The 17,071-nt window shown below is 43.6% G+C and overlaps 1 pseudogene; it reads right to left on the bottom strand.

The window, feature by feature from the left end:
• Window positions 1-11,128: 11,128 nt before the first annotated feature.
• Window positions 11,129-15,769, bottom strand: LOC469033 (small ribosomal subunit protein mS39-like; annotated as a pseudogene).
• Between the last annotated feature and the right edge of the window lie 1,302 nt (window positions 15,770-17,071).

The following is a 17,071-nucleotide window of genomic DNA, read 5'->3' as shown; positions in this document are numbered from 1 at the left end:
GGCTCAATGTCTATAATGTGTTGATTCAAAAGAAACCATAAATATCAGTTCTATGGGACACTGGAGCTGGTTTCAGTTCCCTGTTTCTATTTATCAATTCCTCAATCATGGGGAATCTGGACATGACCTTTCTGGCTGCTTTATGCTGAGGAGGGGTATTGTGGGTGGCTGCATACCATAGATGACCACGTGGCCACTCAGATTAACTCAAAGGTTAATCTAACGCTATAGTTTTCTTTTCTTTCTCTCTCTCTTTTTTTTTTTTTTTGAGATGGAGTTTTGTTCTTTCACCTAGGCTGGAGTGCAGTGGCACGATCTCTGCTCACTGCAACCTCCGCCTCCTAGGTTCAAGCGATCCTCCTGCCTCAGCTTCCCGAGTAGCTGGGATTACAGGTGCCCACCACCATGCCTGGCTAATTTTTGTATTTTTAGTAGAGACGGGGTTTCACCATGTTGGCCAGGCTGGTCTCGAACTCCTGACCTCATGATCCGCCCACCTCAGCCTCCCAAAGTGTTGGGATTACAGGCGTGAGCCACTGCACCTGGCAGCACTATAGTTTTCTTTGGAAACACAGTTTTTCTCTCTCTAGTCCCTGACTTCCATCAAAAGCAAATCACAGCAGGAACAACTTACCTGCAAAACAAGCTTCAGTCCCACCATACTTATCCAAAGTACAGCAAGAATCACTGTTTATACAATTCCTCCTAAATTGGCTTTGCTGGAACCCCTCATAAGGAATCTCTCAGACTCAACACCCAAAGACCTCTTAAGCCCAGCCAAAGATCTGTCTGCACCTGCACATACCTGCATGAATTGGGTGAAACCCGTTTTTCTTGAGGCCCCAGAACATCGTGAGGTTCCTAGGCCTATCAGAAAATGACACTGTATTTACTACAGGCCAGGAACCCCACAAAGGAACTGTGTACACAAGATATGAGGCCAGTCCTTCCAAGGGCTCCCATCAGCTCCATAAAGTCAGTCTTTTTTTTTTTTTTTTTTTTTTTGAGACACAGTCTTGCTCTGCTGCCCAGGCTGGAGTGCAGTGGCGTGATGTCAGCTCACTGCAAGCTCTGCCTTCTGGGTTCACGCCATTCTCCTGCCTCAGCCTCCCGAGTAGCTGGGACTACAGGTGCCTGCCACCACACCCGGCTAATTTTTTATATTTTTAGTACAGGTGGGGTTTCACCATGTTAGCCAGGATGGTCTCGATCTCCTGACCTCATGATCCACCCGCCTTGGCCTCCCAAAGTGCTGGGATTACAGTCATGATCCACCACGCCTGGCCCATAAAGTCAGTCTTAATTCCTCAAAGCAGTCTCGCATAGTTAAAAATATGCCATTCCTGTCGAAGCCTTGGGAAAAGACCCAGTGCCTACAATTGTGTTATAAAATAATATGGATTTTAAAAAATAGAGATAGGGTCTTGCTTGTTTACCCAGACTGGAGTGTAGTGGCACGATCACAGCTCCCTACAGCTTCAAACTCCTGGGCTCAAGCGATCCTCCTGCCTCAGCCTCCCAAGTAGCTAGAAAACAGATTCTTATTGAACATATGCTACACCTAGCTAGAAAACAGATTCTTATTGAACATATGCAAACAACCACATTGCCATGAATTAAGAATATTCACAAATAGTTTCTGAATTCTGGAGAAATCAGGCAGAGAGAGAAATAGCCCTCAAATTTTGTTTACAAATGTATATTCAATTGTTAAAGGCTATAAATAGCTGGAAAGAAAAAAAAGTTTCATAGAGACAGAAAGTAGATTTACAAAAAAAGTTCTCCTGACTCAAAAACAAAACAAAAAGAATCAGCAATGTTTCAAACACACACAAAAAATAATAAAATAAATTCAGTACTTGAAATAAATCTCTGTGTTTGTGTGTGTGTGTTCCATTTCTCCCTAATTCCATTTCTCAACTGCATGAATCCTTAACTCATGAAAGATACTTTTTACCCTCTTGGGTCCACAGTTAATGGAGAAAAAAAAATCATCAACAGTGACTTCTAAGATGGCTTAATATACTATATAATAAAATATTTTTATTTATAATGAAATAAATTAGTACAGTCCATGAAACTCCTGCTCTGCTTCATATTGCATAAACATATGTATACATAATTATGTATTTTATGAATATATCAGCCTTCTAATTAGAGTCCTGGAAGTTTTCTCTCTAGGCCAATAGGACAATCTCCAAAGTTACCAGAAACTTGAATTCAAGTGTTCTTTTTATGAACTCTCTCAAAGAAGCCCTGAACTGTAGCTGACTGTAAGCCACCTTTGGAGAAGACTCAAAGTCAAACACTAATTGTGGATGACAAAAGTCTTAGGACAACCATAGTTAAAAAAAACAATGGACAAGGAAATTTGGTTATTTCTGTGACAAACGATTATGACAAATGTACTTTTCTCAAGTTTTAAGAGTGGGAGGGTCAATTTCTAGGTTCAGTGAAAAGAAACCACAAACATCAGTTCTATGGGACAATTGGGTTGGTTTTCACAAGAAACTGACAAGCTCACATTAGGAGTTCTAACTGTCCTCCCAGAAAGGTATATTAAGCAATCTTAGGGGTCACTATTGATGATTTTTATTTTCCATTAACTGTGGAGTCAAGAGGATAAAAAGTATCTTTCATGAGTTAAGGATTCATGCAGTTGAGAAATGGTATTAGGGAGAAATGGAATACACACACGCGCACACACACACATTTTACTGCAAGAAATGGGGGTGGTGTGCGGTGGCTCATGCCTGTAATCCCAGCACTTTGGGAGGCTGAGGAAGGAGGATTGCTTGAGTGTAGGAGATCGGTCAGAGTGGTGGGAGAAGCTATAAGAAAAGGATTCAAACCTTCTGAAAGGTCAGAAGTCTCTGCATAGCTTCGGGGGAGAATAAGCTGAAAGCAGCTGTTCTCTTACCCTGAGGCAGAGGGCAAGGAGTAGGTACAAGAAAATGTAGGGGAATTTAACATAAACAGGCTTGTTTACTTATGTTAACTAGGAACCAACATTTGATCATTCATGAGTGAGGCTGCCCCAAAAAGGGGGAACAATAATGTTAATTACCCACAGACTGTGTTGGCTCCAGGCTTTTGGCATTATGTCTGTACTGAATAAAAGCAAGCAGTCCCAGCTTATCGAGACTGCTCACTCTTCAGCAGTCCCCTAGCTGCTCTTACACTACATACCTGTGTCCGAGTACTCCTTTCATCCATCGCTCAGCCAGGGTCTACATGACGGACCCGGCTCTTGAGGCCAGGAGTTAAGAGACTAGCCTGTGCAGCATAGTGAGAACATTCCTCCACAATAATTTTTTTTTTTTTGAGACAGAGTCTCGCACTGTCACCCGGGCTGGTGTGCAGTGTTGCAATCTTGGCTCACTGCAACCTCCACCTCCTGGGTTCAAGCAATTCTCCTGCCTCAGCCTCCTGAGTAGGTAGGATTACAGGTGCCCGCCACTGTGCCTGGCTAATTTTTTATATCTTTTAGTAGAGATGGGGTTTCACTGTGTTGGCCAGGCTGGTCTTGAACTCCTGACCTCGTGATCCGCCCACCTTGGCCTCCCAAAGTGCTGGGATTACAGGTGTGAGCCACCCACCTTGCCTACAATAAAAATTTAAAAAAAAGATAGAAGAAGAAATGGGCTATGTGATTGCAGGGACAGGCCAGTCCCAAATCTGTAGGCTAGAGGTTAGGCCAGCAGAATTGAAACGTGGATAGGAGCTGAAGGTGCAGTCTTGAGGCAGAATTTCTTCCCTAGGGAACCCTGTTTTTCTCTTAAGGCCTTTCAACTGATTAGATAAGAACCACCTACATTATCAAAATAACTGATTATAGATGTTAACCGTTTCTATGAAATACCTTCATAACAATACTCTGGTCAGTGTTTAATACAATTTCTGGGTAGTACAGCCTAAACAAGTTTACACATATAGTTGGCAATCATCCTCTACCCCTTGTCACCTTAAATCATCTTTAATCTTCAAATAAATACAGTAAAAAAGGCTTATTTTGGCCAGGTGCAGTGGCTCACACCTGTAATCCCAGTACTTTGGGAGGCTGAGGTGGGTGGATCACTCGAGGTGAGAAGTTCGAGACCATCCTGGCAAACATGGGGAAGTCTCTACTAAAAATACAAAATTAGCCAGGTGTGGTGGCACACACCTGTAATCCCAGCTAGTCAGGAGGCTGAGGCAGGAGAATCGCTTGAACCCAGGAGGCAGAGATTGCAGTAAGCTGGGATCGGGCCACTGCACTCCAGCCTGGTGACAGAGCGAGACTCCGTTTCAAAAGAAAAAAAAGATTAAAAAAAATAGAGATGGGGGTCTTAATATGTTACCCAAGCTGGTCTTGAATTCCTGGCCTCAAGCAATCTTCTCACGTTGGCTTCCCAAAGTGCCGGGATTACAGGCGTGAGCCACAGCACCCAGCCCTGGATATTATATGCTTGCTTGAAAGCCTGTGGCAGGAAATCCACTTCCTACCCCAATCTCCACATGGCTCAGCCCCTCATCTCCCTATAGACTTTGATCTATGTCACATTCTAAATAAGCTGTTTCCTGATCATTCTAATGAAAATTGCAAACAATTCCCCAAACTCTGACACCCTGATCCACCTTACTCTCCTTTTCCTTCTTTTTGTTATAGCACTGATTAACTTATCATGTCTATTTCTTTATTGTAATTATTGTTTATTTCTGACTTTTCGTCCAGAATGTTAGCTCCATGAGGGTAAGGATCAGTGATGATTTTGCTCACTGCTGGATCCTAAGTTTTTTTTTTTTTTTTAATTGAGACGGGGTCTTGCTCCGTCACCCAGGCTGGAGTGCAGTGGCGTGACCTCAGTTCACTGCAGACTTGATCTCCCAGGCTCAATCGATTCTACCACCTTAGTCTCCCAAGTAGCTGGGACTACTTGCAGCTATGCCACCATGCTCGGCTAATTTTTATTTTTATTTTTGTAGATGGGCTTTTGCCATATTGCCCAGGCTGGTCTCAAACTTCTGGGCTCAAGCAATCTGCCCATCTCGGCCTCTCTAAGTGCTGGGATTGCACGTGTGATCCACCATCCCTGGCCTGTATCTCTAGTCTTGTAAACCATGTCTGGCACACAGCAGACACACTAGAGATATCTCAATAAGATCTAATGGAACCCTGGCTCACAATCTTGAAAAATGATGGACTGAAAAACTCTCTCTGGGAAGCCAAGGCAGAAAGATTGCTTGAGGCCAGGAGTTTGAGATCAGCCTGGGTAACATAGTGAGACACCATCTCTACAAAAAAATTAAAAAGTAGCTGGGTATGGTGGTGCACAACTGTCGTCCCAGTAACTCAGGAGGCTGAGGCTGGAGGATCGCTTGAGCTTAGGAGGTTGAGGCTGCTGTGAGCTGTGATGGTGCCACTGTATTCCAGCTTGGGTGACAGAGGGAGACGCTATCTCAAAAAAAAAAAAAAAAAGTTGTTAAGAGCTGAGCATGGTGGCTCACACCTGTAATCCCCAAAACTTGGGAAGCTGAGATGGGAGGATCACTTGAACCCAGGAATTTCAGGCTGCAGTGAGCAATGAACCTGCCACTGCACTCCAGCCCAGGCAACAGAGCAAGCCCCCAACTCTTAAAAAATTTTTAAAATAAAAAAAATTGTATTGAAGTTATCTTTGTTACTTTTATATTCTACATGTGTGTTGCTGCTTTGCATAAGCTTATATTTAGGATGTCAAAAGGCTTAAGATAATCTGATTTATTAAATGTGTAAGTCTTACTGGGTTTACGAGAGTAGCTCAAGGGTGTTTTTATTTTATTAAAGGTCACTCTGCTGCCCAGGATGTAGTTGCAGTGGAGTGACCATAGTTTTCTGCAGCCTTGACTTTTTTTTTTTTTTTTTTGAGATGGAGTCTCTCTCTGTCGCCCAGGCTGGAGTGCAGTGGCGTGATCTTGGCTCACTGCAACCTCTGCCTCCCGGTTCAAGCAATTCTCCTGCCCCACCCTCCCGAGTAGCTAGGATTACAGGCACCTGCCACCATGCCTGGCTAATTTTTTTGTATTTTTAGTAGACACAGGGTTTCACCATGTTGGCCAGGCTGGTCTCGAACTCCTGATCTCATGACTCATCCACCTCGGCCTCCCAAAGTGCTGGGATTACAGGTGTGAGCCACCATGCCCAGCCAACATTTTAGGCCGAAGCAATCCTCCTACCTCACCCTCCCAAGTAGATGTGACTGTGGGTGTGTACCACCATGCCCAGCTAATTTATTTTTTAATTTTTTGTAAAGACAGGTTCTTGCCATGTTGCCCAGTCTGGTCTTGAACTCCTGGGCTCAGGTGATCCTCCCACCTCAGCCTCCCAAAATGTTGGGATTACAGGCATGAGCCACCCACACTTGGCAGCTTAAGAGTTTAAAAACGACATTATAAGACTTTGCAAGAGGCCAGGCGTGGTGGCTCATGCCTATAATCCCAGCACTTTGGGAGGCCAAGGTCAAGGTGAGAGGATCCCTTGAGCCCAGCAGCTCAAGATCATCCTTGGCAACATAGCGAGACCCCATCTCTACAAAAAAAAAAAAAAAAAAAAGAAGTAGAAAAAAGACTTATAAGTCTGTCACGTTAGACGTTTGAAGAGTTGAGAGAACCTATTGTCCTGTTTGTACGACAACTTTGAAATATTTACCAGGACCCACAAATGATATCAGTATTCAGTAAGTAAATTTCAACTATCAAAGGTATAAACCAATTGAACACTGACCCAAAAACAAAGAAGAGTAAATGATTTTAACAGAAAAATACTAAATCTATAAATGATTTTTATGCTTGTTTGTTATCTTTGAGGATTTAAGGAAAAATGATTTTTTCTACATAAATTTAATGCTCTCAATATTAATTATAACTCAACTAAGAAACGATGTTTTTCAGCTGGGCATGGTGGCTCACGCCTGTAATCCCAGCACTTTGGGAGGCTGAGGCAGGTGGTCAGGAGATCGAGACCATCCTGGTTAACATGGTGAAACCCCGTCTCTACTAAAAATACTAAAAAGTAGCCAGGTGTGGTGGCGGGCGCCTGTAGTCCCAGCTACTTGGGAGGCTGAGGCAGGAGAATGGTGTGAACCCAGCAGGCGGAGCTTGCAGTGAGCCAAGATCGCACCACTGCACTCCAGCCTGGGCGACAGAGCGCAGAGCGAGACTCCGTTTCAAAAAAAAAAAAAAAAAAAGAAACGAAGTTTTTCCCACATTCCCTCAGACCCCAGAAACTCCATTGACATCTGGCAACATAAGAAACACTCAAAACATATGAGCGCAATTTAAAAAATGAGTCTCAGGACTTTTGATTTCTCAATTTTCTCATCTGAAAAAGTAGAGGTAGAAATCTCCACTTCAGGTTTTTTTTTAATTTTTCAAATTTTGTATGAAAAATAAAAAGGGCTTGGCACCTGCCTGGAAAATAATAAATGATATTTATATTCCTTGGTGCCTTAAAAGTCTGGGGGTTGGGGGAGGAACAGAGTCCTAGCATCCCCAAATGTGCGTGTCCACCTCCAAAACTGGTGCAGGTACAACTTAAAGCCTCCAAACTTTACGAGCCCTAACAACCTCAAAGACTCAATTGCACTCCTCCTGGAGCATGATGGAGCCAGGCAAGCAATGGGTCAGTGTCATGGTCCAGGGATCATTTAGCAAAATCCAGAGACATTTTTCACTAACATATATTCGGGATGGGAGGTGCTACTGGTGTTGATGGTGTTGTGATACCTCAGTTCTTGTCTTCTTAGTTTAAAAGAACTTAAATAAGAATCACACAGCAAGAGATGGAGCACAGAGTAATTTATTGTAAAGCAAAAAGAATATCTTGAAAATTAGGTGAAAAATAGACAATACACCCTGAGAGAGAGAATTCAGGCTGGGGTGCTCCTAAGGATTAGACAGCAAAGACTGGTGCTGGGGGATTCCCTTTATGGGAGACTTCCATGATTATTCATGAGGAGGTGGGAAAGAGGTGTTACTAGTAAGCATGTTCTGGGTGCTCCTCTGGGTGCACATGTGCAGTAGCTGTACACACTTGTTCATATGTCACATGTCTCATTAACATCTTAAATCTCCACCCATGGGTGTGTTTTTTACTTTTTTTTTTTTTTTTTTTTTTTTTTGAGGTGGAGTTTTGCTCTTGTCGCCCAGGCTGGAGTGCAGTGGCGTGATCTCAGCTCACTGCAACCTCCACCTCCCGGGTTCAAGCAATTCTCCTGCCTCAGCCTCCTGAATAGCTGGGACTACAGGCATGTGCCACCACGCCGGCTAATTTTGTATTTTTAGTAGAGACGGGGTTTCTCCATGTTGGTCAGGCTGATCTCGAACTCCTGACCTCAGGTGATCCGCCCACCTCAGCCTCCCAAAGTGCTGGGATTACAGACGTGAGCCACCATGCCCGGCCTGTTTTTTACTATTATAATGAGCAAAGGGTGTCTGAGGAAAGGTAAAATCAAAGTGCACATGTTCCTACAGGTGAAATTCCCTGCTGAAGAAAGCTTTGCTTGAATGAGCTGAACTACCATTCGAATGCTGAGGCTTATTGTGTTGATTGTATGGACACCCTGGTTGCTGTGTCCCCAGGACATGGTCACTCCTTGACTACCTATCCTGCCTCACTGGTATGTACTAAAAAGAGGCCAGTGATGCTGTTAAAGTTATTAAACTTCACAGGATGTCCCACTGCAACCAAAAATTATCCATCCCATTCTCAATGCCAAGATTGAGAAACTCTGCATTAAAGGAAAGTAACAAGAAAGGATTGGCCGGGTGCGGTGGCTCACGCCTGTAATCCCAGCACTTTGGGAGGCCGAGGTGGGCGGACCACCTGAGGTTGGGAGTTCGAGACCAGCCTGGCTAACATGGTGAAACCCCGTCTCTACTAAAAATACAAAAAATGAGCCAGGTGTGGTGGCACCTGCCTGTAGTCCTAGCTACTCGGGAGGCTGAGGCAGAAGAATCGCTTGAACCTGGGAGGCAGAGGTTGCAGTGAGCCCAGATCATGCCACTGCACTCCAGCCTGGTGACAGAGCAAGACTCCATCTCAAAACAAAAACAAAAACAAAAACAAAAAAACAACAAACAAACAAAAAACCCAAAAGGGTTAGGTAAGGAGAAGCAGATCAGAGTTTAGTGCTCTAGGCTACTCAATGGTATCTTTAAAATCTTCCTTTTCTTTTCTTTTCTTTATTTTATTGTATTTTATTTATTTATTTATTTATTTATTTATTATTTATTTTGTCACCCAAACTGGAGTGAAGTGGCACAATCATAGCTCACTGCAGCCTCTGCCTCCCAGGTTCAAGCGATCCTCCCACCTCAGCCTGCAGGGTAGCTGGAACTACAGGCGCCTACCACCACACCTGGCCAATTTTTTTGTGGGGGGGGTATTTTTTGTAGAGACAGGGTTCTGCCATGTTGCCTAGGCTGGTTTCAAACTCCTAAACTCAGGCAATCCACCTGTCTTGGTCTCCTAGATTTCTGGGATTATAGGTGTGAGCCACCGTGTCTGGCTAAAACCTTATTTATTGACATCTTCCACTCTAATTAAACCTGCACATTAGAAACAAATTTCTTTTTCTTTTTCTTTTTTTTTTTGAGATGGAGTCTCACTCTGTCTCCCAGGCTGGAGTGCAGTGGCGCGATCTCGGCTCACTGCAAGCTCCGCCTCCTGGGTTCACACCATTCTCCTACCTCAGCCTCCCGAGTAGCTGGGATTACAGGCACCCGCCACCATGCCCAGCTAATTTTTTTTTTTTTTAATATTTTTAGTAGAGACCAGGTTTCACTGTGTTAGCCAGGATGGTCTCGATCTCCTGACCTCGTGATCCACCTGCCTCGGCCTCCCAAAGTGCTGGGATTACAGGTGTGAGCCACTGCGCCCAGCCAACACATTTATTTTTCTAAACCCATTACTCTCATCTGTCAGATTACTTTTATCGTATCAGCCCTCCAAACCCATCCAAACTACAGCCAGGACATATCTAAATGTAATGGTTCTACTTTTCTAGTTTCAGTTCTTTCTTACATAGACAAAGACACATACACAGAGCAACGTTGGTATTAGAGGAGCATGGCATCTATATTAGTCTGTTTTCATGCTGCTATGAAGACCTACTCGAGACTGGGTAATTTATAAAGAAAAGAGGTTTGACTCACAGTTCTGCATGGCAAGGGAAGCCTGGGGAAACTTACAATTATGGCGGAAGGTAAAACAGGCACATCTTACATGGTAGCAGGTAAGAAAAGTGAGAGCCAAGTGAAGGGGGAAGCCCCTTATGAAACCATCAGATCTCATGAGAACTCACTATCGTCAGAACAGTACGGGGGAAACCATCCCCATGATTCAATTATCTCCTCCTGGCTCTGCCCTTGCCACATGGGGATTATTACAATTCAAGGTGAGATTTCGGTGGGGACACAGAGCCAAACCATATCACCATCCTTTTTCCAGCATCTGGTTTAATGTGGTGTTTTGACTGGTAGGCCTTCATTTTACTCAATAAGCATTTGGGGATGCAGAGTTTTCCCTGATCACCAAACTTGGCTTTTGTTTGCCCTTTGACTAAGTCTGATGTACTGTTTCTTACACTGTTACTTTGCTACTAATAATGGATATTATGCTATTGTATAAGTCTCCCTTTACAGCTTCATTAAAAAAATTAAAATTGCGGCCAGGCACGGTGGCTCACGCCTGTAATCTCAGCACTTTGGGAGGCCGAGGCGGGCGGATCACGAGGTCAGGAGATCGAGACCATCCTGGCTAACACAGTGAAACCCCGTCTCTACTAAAAATACAAAAAATTAGCCGTGCATGGTGGCGGGCGCCTGTAGTCCCAGCTACTCGGGAGGCTGAGGCAGGAGAATGGCCTGAACCCGGAAGGCGGAGCTTGCAGTGAGCCGAGATCACACCACTGCACTCCAGCCTGGGGGACAGAGCGAGACTCTGTCTCAGAAAAAAAAAAAAAAGAAAAAGAAAAAAGAAAAAAAAAGAAAAAGAAAAAAATTAAAATTGCATAGAAGTACGCATATATACACAAACGAGAGATGTAGAGAACTGGTTAACTCTAAATAAGGCCTACAGATTGTAGCAATGTCAATTTCCTGGTTTTAACATTGTACTATATAAATATGTCATCATTTGAATAAGCTGGATGAAGAATACACAGAACTCTGCACTATTTTTTATAATTTCTGCAACTCTATAATTATTTTTAAAATCTAAAAATGCAAATTAAAAAGGCACTATTTTAATTTCCAAATATTTATGTGTTCCCACTCTTTTTTCTACATTTATTACAACATTTATTTACAGTCATTTTATCAGTTGTGCAGCCTAAACTGCCAATATCCTGTTTAGTCATTCCTAAGATGCACTGTTTCTGACATGGAAATATCCTGAAATTGGGAAACTATTGACCTAACACCACCTGTGATAAAACTGCATGAACACCTTTCTAAGATGAAGGACCAGCATCACAGCAGCACATCAGGCCAACAAAGGCAGAAGCCCAGCAGCAGGGAGAGGGCAATCGCATGAGGACCCAGCAGCAGGGAGAGGGCATCTGTACGAGGATGGCAGCAGGGAGAGGGCAGTCACACGAGGACGGCAGCACGAGGTCAGCACACCAACATTGTAGGTTGCAGGCTTGTCCTGATGACAAGAGCCATGGGCCTCACCATGTGTCTGTAAACGGCAATTTTTTTTTTGTTTTTTGTTTGTTTGTTTGTTTGTTTTTGAGACGGAGTCTCGCTCTGTTGTCCAGGCTGGAGTGCCGTGGCACAAACTCGGCTCACTGCAAGCTCCGCCTCCCAGGTTCACGCCATTCTCCTGCCTCAGCCTCCCAAGTAGCTGAGACTACAAGCACCCGCCACCACGCCCGGCTAATTTTTTTTTGTATTTTTTAGTAGAGTTGGGGTTTCACCGTGTTAGCCAGGACGGTCTTGACCTCCTGACCTCATGATCCGCCTGCCTCGGCCTCCCAAAATGCTGGGATTACAAGCGTGAGCCACTGCGCCTGGCCTGAAAACAGCCATGTTGCTACTTAAATGCTAAACCTTTAATGGTGTATTAATAGACAGTTATTAAGTTGCAAATTAGGAGCTTAAATCTACATAAGTCAGCTGTGTACTGACTGTATCTCACAGTAACAAATTCACCCAATCTGTATCTTGTCTTCTTTGTAACAGTGTTAAATATTAGCATATCTCGCTCTCAGGTGTGATTCCAGCAGCTGCGCTGAGGCCATTGCTGCTCCCGAATCTCCACTTTCATTTGCCTTCACTGGTGTCACTGTCGCTGTCACTGCTGCTGTCAGTATCACTGTCACTGGTCAATGCAGTGAAGTTGCCTAGGGCTTCCTTTTGTTCCTGGTTGATTGCAAAGTTAGTCATTACTCTCCGGGTGAGGCCCTCACAAATAGGTAAGCTGAAGGCACCTGCCAGCTCTACTACCTCAATGGCCTGGGAAGGGCTGTTAGACACTCTTGCACTGCCCATAAACTCATTCAGCAACTCATTTCTAGGGATCTTATTATGCTTCCTAAAAAGCCCCAACATTTTCCAGGCTTCCTGGATTCTCCCAGCCATTAAAAAGAGGACAGCTGGCTGAGCGCAGTGGCTCATGTAGGTAATCCCAGCACTTTGGGAGGCTGAGGCGGGTGGATCACCTGGGGTCAGGAGCTCGAGACAGCCTGGCCAACATGGTGAAACCCTGTTTCTACTAAAAAGACAAAAATTAGCCAGCATAGTGGTGGACGCCTGTAATCCCAGCTACTCAGGAGGCTGAGGCAGGAGAATCACTTAAACCTAGGAGGCAGAGGTTGCAGTGAGCTGAGACCATGCCATTGCACGCCAGCCTGGGCCACAAGAGCGAAACTCCGTCCCAAAAAAAAAAAAAAAAAAAAAAGACAGCTATACAGTTGAGACAGATAGCTGGCCAATTCAGAGCAGTGTGTCTGACAGGCTGGCTTTCATACGTAGATTTGATATCAGCAGCACAGTCAGCAAATGCTACCTGAAGCTCTGGTGGGTGCTTATCCATTGCCATGAGTGTCAGGATCTCTTCTCTCAGGTTGTTGCAGAAAGTGTGACTATATTCTTTACTATCTTTCCAAATTTGAGTAATCACTTCCAGCCAGTTGGCCACATCCAATGCTCGGAGATCTATCAACGTTTGGGAGTGGGGAAAGAAGGCTGAAGGTATCAGGTCCTCATACCACTTCAAGGTGACATCAATTCGTTCCATTAGACAAATCAAATTGAAGAACATGGAATAATAGGAATTATGCCGTTTATCAGGTCCACTGAATTTTCAGTTGTCTCTGGTATTTAAAAGGCCATGTAGCCGGGTGCAGTGGCTCATGCCTGTAATCCCAGTACTTTGGGAGGCCGAGACGGGCGGATCATGAGGTCAGGAGATCGAGACCATCCAGGCTAACACTGTGAAACCCCATCTCTACTAAAAATACAAAAAAATTAGCCAGGCATGGTGGTGGGTGCCTGTAGTCCCAGCTACTCGGGAGGCTGAAGCAGGAGAATGGCGTGAACCCGGGAGGCAGAGCTTGCAGTGAGGCGAGATCGCACCACTGCACTCCAGCCTGGGTGACAGAGCGAGACTCTCTCTCTCAAAAAAAAAAAAAAAAAAAAAAGCCATGTATTTGGTACGCAAGTTCTAGATTTCTGAGAGATGAAGATACTCTCATGGCTGACTGAAAAAACTTATCATCATCCAGGTCCTTTGGGGGAAAATCTCTTTCCCATTAATTCATTCATTATATCATAGATGATGAAAGATGATCCCTTTGAAGGGTTTCCAGGCTGATAAAACAGCTGAATAATATGGTGATATGTTGCAAGTGAGGGTTCTAGTCTGATGGCTTTCATTTCACGTAGAATCTGTAAGGCTGGCAATCTTGCAAGTACATAAAATCTTCGGAGACATTTCAGAATGGTATTAAAAGTCTGTAGATTTGGTTTCACCTTCTGTGCAACCATTTGTCTTAGCAGTTCCAGTATATTATTCCATTCTTCCTCAAATTTCTCATTTATCACCAATACTGTTGCTTCAATCACTGCATTAAATGTGTATACATCAGCACAGAGTCTGTTGTTTAGTAACTCAGTGTACAGGTTTAATGCCTGCTCATAAGCTTGGTGCTTCACCATTCCTCGGATCACTGTGCAATAGGAATGTGCATTTTTCTCTGGCATTAGAGAAAACATTCTCTCAGCGTTGTTTTGTGCTCACCAGGTAACTCCAAATTGATCACCAGCTTTCCTCCTAGACCTCTTATTATTTTCCTCTTCCAATTCTTCTGACTGTTCAATTTGTTGAAACTGATAATCAGTTGAGGGCTCCTGGTCACCATAGTAACACAATAAATCTAAGAGACTATATGTTGTTACAAGAGACACCGTGGTTCCTGCTTGCAAAAGCTCATCAAACACGTCCACAGAGACTTTGACTTTTCTGAGCTTGATTCATTCCTTGAGAGTGGCTTCACTTATGTCTTTGATCTGAGGTTCAAAGTACTCAGGCATTAAACACAGTGTATGAGGTTCAGCTATGTCTTTCTGAAAATATTTGGAGTATGAATTAATAATGAACTTGGCCGTTTTCTCCCCGGATTTCTTTGCCAGTAAAAATGAACGAGATTCTGAAGAGGATGTTGGTATGAGGTAAGGATTATCTTGAAACACGCAAGGTACAGCCGTGGGAACCCTGTTTACTGTGGATGCAAGAGCCTGAAGAACGGCTACTTTATCCCAAGTTTTCTTTTTTGGAATTACTACTTCTTCAATCCCTGTTATATCAGTTCCTTCAATATTTGAGAGGGTTGCACTTCCAGAATAAAATCTCAGCTGTGTGCCTGTTCACATAGACCTGCTGGCTGACCCGTCAGTGGCTGGTCAAGCCTGCTGCAGAGCCCCAGCCAGCGAACAGCAGCTACAGCCGCCATCTTTGACTTCTCTGCCAAGTGCTCCCACTCTTACACAATCATTCAACATCCCATTTCTGACACCACATCTAAAGCAAAAAAACTAACTGTTCTTTTCTTTCAACTCACTCAAAACAGAACATTTGTGTGACCAAATGAGTGGAGGTTTTTTCATCCATCCCAGTTCTCCAGGAGACACCAGTAGGTGTCCTATAATTCAAATCTGACACTATCTACTTGAAGGAAGTGTCACATCCCATAGGTTGAGGACTAAGTCCCACAGAATTGCCCTTCACTTCAGATGCCAGTCACAATCACCTGGTTGTGGCCTGTGCTTTTGACCAACTACATTAGAATTGGGGTTCCCACAACCCCCTAGAACTCATTTCTAGAATGGCTCATAGAACTCGGGGAAACACTTTGCTTATGTTTACTGTTTTATAATAAAAGATATCACAAAGGATACAAACAAACAGTCAGATAGAAAAGATACACAGGGCAAGGTATGTGAGAAGAGGTGTGGAGCTTCCATGCCCTCTCCAGGAACACTTAATGTGTTCAGCAATCTGGAAAGCTAAAATCTTGTTGTCCGAGAGTTTTTATAAAGCTTCATGTCAAGCCATCCCACCCTTTCCCCTTCACAGAGGTTGGTGGGTAGGACTGAAAGTTCCAACTCTCTAATCTTTCTGGTGACCAGCTTCATCTTGAGGCTGTCTAGGGTCTCCACCCTAAGCCATCTCATTGGTATAAACTGAGATGTGATCAAAAAGTCATTAAAAATAACAGAAGACATTTCAACACACAGGAAATTCCAAGGGTTTTAGGAGCTCTGTGATAGAAATAAGAAAGTCAAGCCTACTTGAGTTTGGAGAGGCTAATGCTGGGTAGTGTGAGCACCAATACAATGAGATAAATGGATTATAATGCAGCAGATAAAAAAATCATCCACTCCATGTGGCTTCTAAAATAATTAACTAACTTAAAAAGGATGGGATGGGATGGGCCGGGCGCAGTGGCTCACGCCTGTAATCTCAACACTTTGGGAGGCTGAGAGGGGTGGATCACCTGAGGTGGGCCGGGCGCGGTGGCTCACGCCTGTAATCTCAACACTTTGGGAGGCCGAGGGGGGTGGATCACCTGAGGTCAGGAGTTTGAGACCAGCCTGGCCAACATGGTGAAACCCCATCTCTACTAAAAAACAAAAACAAAAACAAAAACAAAAACAAAAAAAACCCCCAAAAAACCAAAATTAGCTGGGTGTGGTAGCACACGCCTGTAGTCTCAGCTACTTGGGAGGCTGAGACAGGAGAATCACTTGAACTCGGGAGGCGGAGGCTGCAGTGAGCCGAGATCGCGCCACTGCACTCCAGCCCGGACGACAAGAGTGAGACTCTTTCTCAAAAACAAAAACAAAAAAAAAAGAAAAAAGAAAAAAGAATGGGATGGGTAAAGTTCTTTACAGGAGTGTCAACTTTTAAGTATAAAATGTAAAGAATAGAGATAGAATCCCCACAAGCAGTGATCACAGATTCGGGGAAGAATCATCAACAGAGGCTAAAACTAGAGGCTGAAGTGGGGGGACTTAATATTATTCAGACATTGCAAAGAATTGACCCACAGATTACTTATTAATTACAAAGAAGAAAGAGTGGAGAGATCTAGTAGATACCATCTTAACCAAGTAGTCAAAATTCAAATCTCCCAAATGGACAAAGTGTATACTTAGGTGCCTCCTTATAGGACATAACATCATTGGCAATTCTGGGGCAAAATAAAAGTGTTCATTGAATTATTGTTGGAACTTTGGAAAAGGTATACATTTTTCAAAATAAATAACTTGTCCTTCAAATCTCCAATATACTGAATACCTGATATTGGGCAAATTACACGTCTTCCTGGGCCTCAGTTTCCTCACATTAAAAATATGGAGATAATGTTATTACTTGCCTGCTCAATTGTAAGGTTTACAAAAAGAAAATACATAGTTAATAACTCAGGGCTTGGTAAATGTTTGCTATTTGGAATAAACTGATGGGAGGCTACATGCAATTTCTACTTACCCCTTTAGCATGAAGATACTAAAAAAAAATTATTTTAATGTTAATACTGGTCAGCTG

Source organism: Pan troglodytes, chromosome 20 (genome assembly GCF_028858775.2).
Source record: "Pan troglodytes isolate AG18354 chromosome 20, NHGRI_mPanTro3-v2.0_pri, whole genome shotgun sequence".
Lineage (NCBI taxonomy): Eukaryota > Metazoa > Chordata > Mammalia > Primates > Hominidae > Pan > Pan troglodytes.
Note: the sequence above shows the minus strand (reverse complement) of the source record. Positions and strands in the feature narration are given on the sequence as shown.